The sequence below is a fragment of the Sus scrofa genome, chromosome 12 (genome assembly GCF_054392235.1).
Source record: "Sus scrofa isolate SSC_HxYL_T2T_F1_AM1 chromosome 12, Sscrofa_HxYL_maternal_Yorkshire_Landrace_v2.0, whole genome shotgun sequence".
NCBI lineage: Eukaryota > Metazoa > Chordata > Mammalia > Artiodactyla > Suidae > Sus > Sus scrofa.
Genome location: NC_139394.1, coordinates 19826033 through 19838369, shown reverse-complemented (window position 1 = coordinate 19838369; position 12337 = coordinate 19826033). Strand labels below are relative to the sequence as shown.

At 44.8% G+C, this 12337-nt stretch overlaps 1 long non-coding RNA gene across 3 annotated transcripts in view; it reads right to left on the bottom strand.

Moving 5' to 3' along the window:
• The window catches only part of LOC106505424 (uncharacterized), a 58817-nt gene that overhangs the window by 24636 nt on the left and 21844 nt on the right, over positions 1–12337 (bottom strand). For 2 of the 3 annotated variants that reach the window (XR_014821123.1, XR_014821122.1), the window contains exons 3-4: positions 11979–12068; positions 384–470 (exon numbers count right to left, since the gene is read on the bottom strand). This is a non-coding gene — a long non-coding RNA (uncharacterized LOC106505424). Of the gene's footprint in view, positions 1–231; positions 471–11978; positions 12069–12337 lie in introns of those variants that run through there. The other variant, XR_014821121.1, reaches the window with a different exon arrangement.

Genomic DNA, 12337 nt, shown 5'->3' with positions numbered 1-12337 from the left:
AGGCAGGCTGAGCTATGGGGTGGGGTGGAAAGAGTACTGGACTAGGCGGGTCAAACAGTTTCCTTCTAATGTGACCAACTCCGTGAACTTGGACAACTTCCCCTAACCCTTTTGACTGGGGTTTTGATGTATAAAATGAAGATAATAATACCCATTCTAGACACTAAATATAATCTATGAATGTAAGGAGGAATACAAGTAATAAACAGCACCAAAATACTCACAGAACTCACAGAAAAACAAATTTTAGCCAACTTGAAAACTCACCATTTTACATATGTAGATGGCTCACTTTTTAAAACGACAGTCCTTAAGGCAGGTTACGTTGTAATGAAATTGGGGCACACGTAGACTGCCAGGAAACTTTGTATATTGGTACATACCTCTGGGAAAGTGATATGGAACTGTGTGCCAAGAGCCATGAAGAAGTCCACACCCATTGACTCAATAATCCTGGTTCTGGGAATGATCTGAATAATTGAAACAGAATCAGAGTTACGTGCATAAAAATATTTACTGCAGCATTATGGATAAAGCAAAAAACCCAAAACCAATAAACATAAATAAAAATCTTAAAAAAAAAAAAGAAATTAACTGAGTTCTCTGGGTACAGTGGGTTAAAGATCTGGCTTTGTCACTGCAGCATCTTGGGTTGCTGTTAAGGCTCGGGTTTGATCCCTGGCCCGGGAATTTCTGCATGCCTGGGTGTGGCCAAAAATAAAAAAGAAAGCATGAATAAATGAATTAGCTAAGTATTTAACAACTGGGAGAGTGTTTACAATTAAAGGAGGAGTTCCCCTTGTGCTCAGTGGTAACGAACCCGACTAGTATACATGAGGACAGGGATTCGATTCCTGGCGTCGCTCAGTGGGTTAAGGATCTGGCATTGCTATGAGTTGTGGTGTAGGTTGCAGATACGGCTCAGATCCCACATTGCTGTGGCTGTTGTATAGACTGGCAGCTGCAGCTCCGATGTGACCCCTAGCCTGGCAACTTCCATGTGCTGAGGGTGCATCTCTGAAAAAAAAAAAAAAAAATTTAAAGGAGAGCTGTGCAATGGAACACCATGCAGATTTAAAAAGACCATTCATTATGAAGACCATGTAACAACATGGAAAACATTTCTAAGTGTTCAGTGAAAATAGCAGAACCCCAGATGGTACACTGATTATAATCGTGAATACTGTGAGAGCAAGTGTAGACAGGGAATGGAGGTAACATGCAAAACTAAGAGTAGTTATGCAGAGGGTAGGATTATGGCTACTTTTCTCTTTTGCAAAATTAAAAAAAATTATTGTGCATAATAGAAATTACTAATTCCTACACTGAAAATTACTGTACATTTGTGAAAGCTTATTGGAAGTGAATTTACCATGTACGACTCTTGTTTTCATATCTATCATCCCAGGACAATAAAACTTGAATGTTCATCTAAATTCTGGGGAGGCATTGGAGTGAGAAACTGGGTACCTTCAGGCCAAATGCAGGAGGAGGAGGAGGAGGAAAAGAAAATACATGAGAATAGCATCAAGGGGCTCATAAAATAGAGAGGTAGACACACTTTGGTTTTTTGGTTTGGGTTTTGGTTTTTGCTTTTTAGGGCCGCACCCATGGCATATGGAAGTTTCCAGGCTAGGGAAAATTGGAGCTACAACTGCCAGCCACAGCCACAACCATAGCAGCGAAAGACCTGAGCCATGCCCACGACTTACAGCACAGCTCATGGCAACACCCGATCCTTAACCCACTGAGTGAGGCCGCCGATCAAACCCGAATTCTCGTGGATCCTAGTCAGGTTTGCTAACCTCTGAGCCACGAAAGGAACTCCCTAGACACACTTTGGGGTATCTATTTATCCCAGTGGCTCTCAACTGAGGCTGATAATTTCCTGGGGGCATTTTGATTTTCCCAATGAATAATTGGTTTACTACTTCTGGCATTTATTTTTTAATTTATTTTTTTGTGTAATCTTTTTTTATGTATTTATTTTTTATTACTCAAATGAATTTATCACATCTGTAGTTGTATAACGATCATAACAATCTGATTTCACAGGATTTCTATCCCACAGCCCAAGCACATCCCCCCACCCCCCGAACTGTCTCCTCCAGAGACCATAAGTTTTTCAGTGTCTGTGAGTCAGCATCTGTTCTGCAAAGAAGTTCAGTCTGTCCTTTTTTCAGATTCCACATGTCAGTGAAAGCATTGGATGTTGGTGTCTCATTGTATGGCTGACTTCACCCGGCAATTCTTAAATGGGGTTGAGACTGTCCTGCACAACAAATTTTTTGGCCCACAATGCTCATAGTGCCTCTGTTGAGAAACACTGATCTGGTCCATGTATGAGTGTACAGGTTGCCCACTGCACAACTCCTAAGGGCACCACTGCGTGGTGGTTAAACATGTATGTTCTGGAAATAGACTACCTGAGTTCAAATGCCAGCTGGAAGACCTTGGAACTGTTGCTTATCTTCTGGTACCTCAGTTTCCCCACTTATAAAATGGGAATAGCAATAGTAATATAAGAAAAATAATATAAGAATAACCTCACAGGGGATTAAATGAGTTAATATATGTAGGATCTTTTTTTTTTTCTTTTTTTTTCTTTTTAGGGCCAAACCAGTGGCATATGGAAGTTTCCAGGCCAGAGGGCAAATCGGAGCTGCAGTTTCCAGCCTACCCCACAGCCATAGCAATGTGAGATCTGGGCCAAGTCTGTGACCTACGCCACAGCTCATGGCAACACCAGATCCTTAACCCACTGAGCAAGGCCAGGGATCGAACCCACATCCTCATGGATGCTAGTCAGATTCATTTCTGCTGCACCACGAAGGGAACCCCCTCCTTTTAGAATTAAAAAAAAAATTTTTTTTTGGCTTTTTAGGGCCGCACCCGAAGCATACGGAGGTTCCCAGGCTAGGGGTTGAATCAGAGCTACAGCTGTCAGCCTAGGCCATAGCCACAGTCACGCCGGGTCCTTAACCCACTGAGTGAGGCCAGGGATCGAACTTGTGTCCTCATGGGTGCTAGTTGGGTTCACTAGCCGCTGAACCACAACGGACACTCTATAAACTCCCTTGCTGCTTGAATTTACCCGAGTAGGTTTTTGTAATCTGCAACCAAGTCTTAATAACAGAGGCAGTGAGAAAAGACTTAACCTGCATGAAACAACAGTGGACAATACAAAAGGGCTTTCAATTAAGCGTGAGATTTCTTGGCTTAGAAAATCCATAAACGCCACTGACAATACCTAATCACAACTGAATGAGGCTTCAGTTCAAACCACAGTCATTAAGTGTATGGAATGCTGCTAGCTAGGATCTCATTCTCTGTGCTAAGAAAATAGGCAGACCGAGCAATCAGGACGTGTCTCAAAAAGCCAAGGGCAGAGAGCTCCCTCAAAATCACCGCTAGTAGCATCTGAAATTCCACCCCTAGAGATCCAGCCCTGTTTTGCAGGGAGCCTTTGAAAAGATGAATGTCCCTGGGAAGGTTAACTCAGAAAGCCTGCTACACCCTGCTGCGACTGTATTTATTAAGGGGTCTTCTCCCTCCTCCTCCACTTTCCCACTAAAAACAGGGGGCAGCCAGGGAGAGCCAGAGGAGGATGAAGGAGAAGGATGTCGCAGCGCAGATCCTCCTTCCGAATTGCTGGTGGTCTCCTCAACCACGTGTTTGTGGAGAGAGCAGTGGCCCTGAAGGAACCAGAAGGAATGTTCTGATTTGTTTCTGTTCAGCATGGGGAACAGCGGGGATGATTGTAGCTTCTCTCTGTGCCAAGGACAAATCTGATCTGACTGCTCTGAGGTGAAGTTGGGGAGAGGGCTGGCTTTTGGCTCCCAAGAATGGCTGTTCCTTAGTTTTTTCCTAAGCCAGGGGTTCTCAAATTTTGCTGCATGTTAGAATCTCTTGGGAAGCTTTAAAAACTCTCAATAACCAGATTGTACCCCAAACCAATAAAACCAGAATGTCCCGGGGTGGCTGCCAGGCATCACAAGTTGGTTTTTTTTTTCCTACGATTTTTTTTCTGTTCCTTTTTTTTTTTTTTTTTTTTTTTTTTTTTTTTTTTTTTTTAGGGCCTTACCAGTGGCATATGGAGGTTCCCAGGCTAGGGGTGGAATCAGAGCTACAGCTGCTGGCCTACACGATAGCCACAGCAACTCAGGATCTGAGCTGCGTCTGCGACATACACCATAGCTCCTGGCAACACCAGATCCTTAACCCACTGATTGAGGCCAGGGATCGAACCCACAACCTCATGGTTACTAGTCAGATTCATTTCCACCGCGCCACGACAGGAACTCCCCAGGCATCACAAGTTTTTAAAGACCCCCCCACCCCCCCCAGGTGGTTCCAATGTGTGGCCAAGTGTGGGAACGACCGTCCAAAGTATTTAGTGTGTAAGACACTTTGGTTGAAACACAGCAGATTAGAACTTTGTTCCTCCCCTCAAGGGATAATAATTAATTGTATTAAATTTGATGTTTCATCAATCAATTAATTGGTACATTTTGGTACCACCAGGGAACCCTACGTTTATTTTTTTCTGTGGATGTAGAGTTCTATGATTTTTTTTGTCAATATAATTCACATACCATAAAATTCACCTTTTTTTGTTGTTGTTGTGCTCATGGCATGTGACGTTCCTGGGCCAGAGACCAAACCTCACCACGGCAGCAACTTGAGCCAGATTCTTAACTTGTGCCACCAAGGAACTGCAAAATTCACCCTTTTAAAGTGCGCAATTAAGTGGCTTTTAGTGTATTTGCAAAGCTCTTCAACCATCACCATAAGTTCCTAAACATTTCATCATTCCCCAAAGAAACCCCATACCCATTAGCAGTTATTCCTCCCCTGAACCCCTAGCAAATAGGAATTTACTTTCTGTGTATTTGTCTATTCTTGCCTTTTCATATAAATGGAATTAAGCAATATGTAACCTTTTGTGTCAGGTTCATTTCACTGACATAATGCTTTTAGGATTCATCCATGTTGTAGCATGTATCAGTACCTTATTTCTTTTTTAAGGCTGATTAATATTCCATTGTATGGATGTACATTTTGTTTATCCATTCATCAGCTGATGGACATTTGGGTTGTTTCTACTTTTGGGCTATTAAGAAAAATGGAATTGGAGTTCCTGTTGTGGCTCAGTGGTTTAAGAACCCAATGGAGGAGTTCCCGTCGTGGCGCAGTGGTTAACGAATCCGACTAGGAACTATGAGGTTGCGGGTTCAGTCCTTGCCCTTGCTCAGTGGGTTAACGATCTGGCATTGCCGTGAGCTGTGGCGTAGGTTGCAGACTCAGCTCAGATCCTGTGTTGCTGTGGCTCTGGCGTAGGCCGGTGGCGATGGCTCCGATTAGACCCCTAGCCTGGGAAACCTCCATGTGCCGAGGGAGCGGCCCAAGAAATAGCAAAAAAAAAAAAAAAAAGAACCCAATGGATATCCATGAGGATGCGGGTTTGATCCCTAGCCTCCCTCAGTGGGTTAAGGATCCAGCGTTCTGGTGAGGCTAGGGATCAAACCCGCATCCTCATGGATATTCATCGGGTTCTTAAACTGCTGAGCCATGAACTGCGGTGTAGGTCGCAGATGCTGCTCAGACCCCAAGTTGCCGTGACTGTGGCGTAGGCTGGCAGCTGCAGCTCTGATTTGACCTCTAGCCTGGGTACTTTCATATGCCACAGGTGTGGCCCGAAAAAGAAAAAAAAAAAAAGAATATTGGCGATCCCTCTGCGGCACAAGTGGGCTAAGGATCTGGTGTTGTTTCTTCAGTGGCTCAGGTCACTGCTGAGGTGTGGGTTTAATCCCCAACCCAGGAACTTCCACATGCCTCGGGAACAGTCTCTCCCTCCCAAAAAAGGATAATACTGCTATGAACATTTGCATACATATTTTTGTATGGACATATTCTCTTGCGCATATATCTAAGGGTTGAATTACTGGATCAAACGGCAACTCTGTGTTTAACTTTCTGAACTGCCGGACTGTTTTCCAAAGTGGTTGAACCCTTTGACATTCCCACCAGCAATGTATGAGAGTTCCAATTCCTCTGCATCCTCACGAACAGTTTTTATTACTTGTCATTTTGATTACAGCCATCCTAGTGACTAGTATTATGAATTTCAACATACACAGATTTATAAAACCACTACCATAACCAGGACACAGGATTGTTCCATCATCCAAAAATCTCTCTATGCCATCCCTTTATTCCACCCCGACCCACACCTAACCCTTTGCAGTCACTGATCTGTTCTCTCTCCCTACAGGTTTATCATTTGAGAATGTCATATAAATGGCATCATATAGCACATAATTTTTCGGGGGGGGGGCGCACACGCATGGCATGTGGAAGGTCCCAGGCCAGGGATCAAATCTGAGCTGCTGCTGTGACCTATGCCACAGCTGCAGCAGTGCCAGATCTTTAACCCGATGTGCCGCAGTGTGAACTCTATAGCATGAAATTTTTTGAGACTGGCTTCTTTCACTCAGCATAAATGCCTTTGAGATTCATCTAGGTTGTGTGTACCAAACATTGGTTCTTTTTATTGCTGAGTAATATTCCATTGTGTAGATGGATTTCAGTTTATCCATTCAAGCATTAAAGACATTCGGACTTGGGGAGGGAGTGGTATGGACTTGGAGTTTGGGGTTAGTAGATGCAAACTGTTACATTAAGTAACAGTGGGGACTCAGTGGGGGCTCAACGGGGACTCTGCACCCAGTTCCAAAGGGAGGCAGGACGCTGTATCAAGGATTCTTCTCCTGCGGCTGGTGCTGGTGCTCAGGGAGAGATGAATTTAGTGCTGGGTCACTTTCAGTACAAACTATTGAGCCTTTTTCTTTGTGGATGTCAGGCCTATGATGGGACAACAGCTGGATCAGCTCGAGCTTGTTCAGTTAGTAATTTACTGCTGGGAAATGGGAGTTAAATGAGCCAGGAGGCATATTTTGTATGAACTTTGGGACACCTCTGACAGCAATTTGTGTCATTTGTCCGGGAGGATCCTAAAGCTGTCTGAATTTTAATGTCCCGCCTGCCACACTGACCCTTGGATCCCTCTGATTTATGTTTATTTTATTGCTTTGGTTTCTCTTCTGAGCTCATGACCAGAGCAGTGGTGAGTGTGGAAAATGGCCGTATGTGGAATTAGGTTCCCCGGGTGTCCTTATTCTAGGAAACCCACCAGCAGCCAGCAACCCTGGGTTTTCTCTCCTTTGCAGAGCTGGGATGTCTTGTAGTGAAACTGCTCCTTTCTGCCTGACTAGGCAGCCCATGCTGGAGTGAATGCTCTGCTGTTACTGTTTTTGGAATTCACAGTAATTTATGATCAAAGGGTCACCATTTTGTACTGAGCCCTGAAAATTATATATCCGGTCTTGTGTGTGTATCTTGGTTCTTGATGTTGAACATGAGTGACCCTCCAAGGTCATTCTGTCCTTTCTCCTGCCTCCAGGACCATCTGAAATCTTGATTGTGGAAGACCCTTAGGGAGGTCATGGAGACTCATTACAAGAATCTGACGGCCCTAGAGGGCATAGGGCATTAGCCTGCTGTGGCCTCTTTTTACAATTTTTTTTAAATTTTCTTTTCTTTTTTTTTTTTTTTTTTTTTTGCTTTTTAGAGCTGCACCTGCGGTATATGGAATTTCCAAGGCTAGGGGTCAAATCGGAGCTGCGGCTGCGGCCTCCACTACAGCCACAGCAATGCGGGATCTGAGCCGCGTCTGGGACTTACACCACAGCTCATGGCAATGCTGGATCCTTAACCCACTGAGCAAGGCCAGGGATCGAACCCATATCATCATGAATACCAGTCGGGTTTGTAACCCTCTGAGCCACAATGGGCACTCCTGCTGTGGCCTCCTCTGCCTGGAGCAATAAAGCTATTTTTTTTGTCCTTCGCCCCCAGCCGAAAGGGAATCTTACAACTCTACCAGCCAAGATGTCTTAAAACACAGACACAGAAAAGGAATTTGCTTAAAAATAAGAAATTTATGGGTCTATTTCAAAATTCAAAAGGTACAGAAGAGGTACACTTGTTTCCCCCTCATTTTTTTGTTCTCCTGCAGAAGCAAACAGTTACCCATCTCTGGGCACCTTCCCAAGAGAGTCTATGCTTTGAGGAACATACATGTACTTATCTCCATATTTCTTTTTCTTTACCAGATGGTAGGATAACTCGTACACTATTTTGAGCTTTCCTCTTTTCACTCACTGCGTATCTTGGAAAAAATTCCAAATCATCATACAGCTCTACCTTATTATTTTTTTGTAATGATTTCCTATTGTTTGGATTTTCTCTAATTTTACTTAACAGGTCCCCTGTTGATGGACACTTAGGTTATTTCTGAACCTTTGCTCCTATAAACAATGTTCTTAGGAGTTCCCATAGTGTCTCAGCGGTTAACACATGCGACTAGTACCCATGAGGACTCAGGTTCGATCCCTGGCCTCGCTCAGCAGGTTAAGGATCTGCCATTGCCCTGAGCTGTGGTGTAGGTCGCAGACACGGTTCAGACCCTGTGTTGCTATGGCTGTGGTGTAGGCCGGTGGCTACAGCTCCAATTCTACCCTTTGCCTGAGAACCTCCTTATGCTGCAGGTGCAGCCCTAAAAAGAAAAAAAAAAAAAAAAACCAATGTTCTTAGACTACGGTTGCCAGAATTAGCATGTTGAGGTGCAGGCTTTCCAGTTAAATTTCAATTTTAGATGAACAGTGAATAATTTTTTTAGTATGTCTCATACTTATGTCCCAAGAGTGCAGGACATTTGGGACATAGTTACACTAAAAAAAATACTGTGTGTATTTGAAATTCAAATTTAACTGGGTGGCCTGTATTTTATTTGTCCATCCTATCTTAGAACAACGCCTAGCATAAAGTAGGGGCTCGGTGAAGATTTATTGGATGAATGAATAACTGTTTTCTATCTGGAATGAAATCTCAGGAGGGCAGCTCCCTTGGCATGTTTCCTGCTGTATCTACAGTGCTTAATATTTATTTGTTCAATACATGGACCAGTGCTACAGTGAATGTCTTTGTGAATGCTTCATTTGGCCCATGAGAGAATATATTCGTAGGATAAATTCATTCGTTTAAAAACCTGAGAGTCTGCCAAATTGCCCTCCACAGGCCTCTGACACTTTTTGGCTGAGTTGTGTAATTGTATTCCTGCTCATCACCTAAAGTCATTTAATCTTTGGGGAACTTCTCCCTTGACGCCACCCTAAATGGGGGTCAGAAAGGAATTAAAAGTGCCAGCCCCATTATACCACCCCTTTATGCCTCCTCCATCAATTCATGCCACGAAATGAGGAATTTTAGATGCAAATGGCCATGGATAACATCTGGCTCATCAGGGCCCTGGCCGTCTTGTCCCCGGAGATGCTGGAGGAGCCCATGGGCCCTGCCAGCTCCTGGTGATGGATGGCTCCCATTGGTTAGACTGTCCCAGAGGTGCTTTTGGGTTCATAGTCCACCTGCCTCCCAATCTTCCAATCTGTCACCATCACAGGATGATTTAATCACTGTAACCAGGCTGTCACTGAGCACACGCTCTGTCGGCCACCTCTGGTGGGAATGCCTGTTACACGTCTTCCCTAGCAGCCTAAGCACCTGCGGTCTCTGTTTGCCAACCACCTAGATCTGGGTGCCTCTGAGATGCCACGGAGCAGACGGCTACAGTGTTAAGCCTTTTGAATCTGCGTGATTGGATCTGGGTCCTGATTTCACCACTTACTGTATATTGGCTGGGTGACCTTGGACAAATTACTTAACTTCTCTGAGCATCAGTTTCCGCTGCAGTAAAAAGGGGCTCATAACCCCCTACCTATTACCTCAAGTATTTTTCATGAAATTGGAATCAATAATTTATGAGGAAAAGAGTGTGGAAATTGTGTTCTATAAATATGAAATATTTTGATGTTGAGAGTGTGTACCGCAGAGGGTCTTGAGTGGTTTCTGAGTTTTTGTTTTTATTTTCGTTTACCAGCATGGCTTCAAAATTTCTATCTAGGATGGCTTAAAGGGTGACCACAGAGAGAGTAGGAGTGGGGGCTTGCCCTTTAGAAAAAATTGGAAATAGTCAATATCAATCAACAGTCCCGGAGTTTCTGGCAGCTTTTAGCAGGTTAAGGATCTGGTATTGTTCTTGCTATGGCTCAGGTCACTTCTGTGGCACAGGTTCTATCCCTGGTCCTGGAACTTCTGCATAGGCAGCTCAGCCAAAAAACAAACAAACAGGGAGTTTCCGTCGTGGCGCATCAGAAAGGAATCCGACTAGAAACCATGAGGTTGTGGGTTTGATCCCTGGCCTTGCTCAGTGGGTTAAGGATCTGGCATTGCCGTGAGCTGTGGGGTAGGTCACAGACACAACTCGGATCTGATGTTGCTGTGGCTGTAGTGTAGGCTGGCAGCTATAGCTCTGATTGGACCCCTAGCCTGGGAACCTCCATATGCCGTGGGCATGGCCCTAAAAAGCAAAAAACGAACAAGCAAACAAAGCCCAGTCACCATCAAAGCCACGGAGCAGGGCTGGTTGGTCACAGGAACTGGTCAAGCCTCTCTAAGACACCCCTTGCTGCCCCCACTGCTCCTCCCAGGGCTGGGAACGGGGGTCTCTGTCCCCTTGACTTTCCCATTTCTCCATCTAGAAAACTCTTTCCAAGATTGCTCATCAGACAGACAATATCGACTCTACCAGCCTCTAGAAAACTGCATTTCTAAAGAGGTGAATGCCCAACCTAAGACTGGGCTTCTTCCAAGTTCTCACCTTAGCACCTCTTGATCTGTAATGGATGAGCACTCTTGTCATTTAAGAAACAAAGCCAGGAGTTCCTGTCATGGCTCAGCAGTAAGGATCCCAAACTAGTATCCATGAGGACTGGGGTTCAATCCCTGGGCTCACTCAGTGGGTTAAGGATCCGGCATTGTCATGAGCTGTGGTGTAGATTTCAGACACAGCTTGAATCTGGCGTTGCTGTGGCTGTGGGGTAGGCCAGCAGCTACAGCTCTGATTGGACCCCTAGCCTGGGAACCTCCATATGCTGCAGGTGTGGCCCTAAAAAGACAAAAAAGAAGAGCAAGCAAGCAAGCTAGCAAGCAAGCCATATGAAAAACAGGAGAAAAGCTAAGAAGGGAAAAAACTGAGAACAAATATAATGTAAGTTTATTTTTCATTTCTATAGTGGATTAAGTATGCACTGACCTTTTGTTTTTGTTTTTGTTTTTGTCTTTTTGCCATTTCTAGGGCTGCTCCCGCGGAGGCATGGAGGTTCCCAGGCTAGGGGTCGAACCAGAGCTGTAGCCGCCGGCCTATGCCAGAACCACAGCAACGCGGGATCCAAGCCGCCTCTGCAAACTACACCATAGCTCACAGCAACACCAGATCCTTAACCCACTGAGAAAGGCCAGGGATCGAACCTGCAACCTCATGGCTCCTAGTCGGATTCGTTAACCACTGAGCCACAATGGGAACTCCTGCATTGACCTTTTTAAATTGGTGACATGATAAAAACAGAAATTCTTTGCAACTTCATCAGTGTAATTATGATAAAGTTCTCTGTTCAGGAAAGCAAGCAAGACAGCCAATTTCTCAGCTCTCCAGGTAGATAAAGGAGAGCCTTCCCAGAACAGGCTGGGGAGCAGAGGAAGTGCTGAGCCCTGGGGCGAGGGAGGCTGGTTCAATCTTCACCACAATGAGTGTCAGGACTGTGGAAGTGAAGGTCCTGACACACCCGGTCTCTGCTGCCAGGGTTTAAGGCTCTGAATTCTTTTTTCCTCTGAAGTAAAAGGAAAAGTGGCAAATCACAGTGAGTGTGTGTGAATGAGAGAGAGAGAGAAAGAGAGAGATACAAAAAGCAGCACTGATCTGGCCCCTTACCAAGAGGACCACTGAGTTTTGTCAGGGTGTGAAATGCCAGTGAGCTGCAAATGAAGAATAACTTCCAACATCTACTTCCAGTGTCAATTACCTTCAAAAGCATCCTGTTACACCTTTGCAGAGAGGCTGCCCTTGCAGAGATGGCTTTCTTTGCCAGTTGTTGGGTCTGACAGCTTCACACCTAGAGGTGGGAAATACACAAGAATGAAAGTGGGTTTGTCTCTGCTGCTTTGGGTGGGAGAAAACAAACAGAACTAAGCAAAGCAGATCAAAACACAGAGTATCTCACATTGTTTTGCACCTGGGGGCAGATAAATTCTAAGCTCTAACAGAGCAGGGAAGTGAGACGTGGCTGGCTCCTGGATTTGGAATGGGGGTGGGGCTGGAGGGGGGTGTGAATCCAGTTATAACCAGTAGAGCACTTTGCCCTGAGAGCCTCCACTCCCTCCA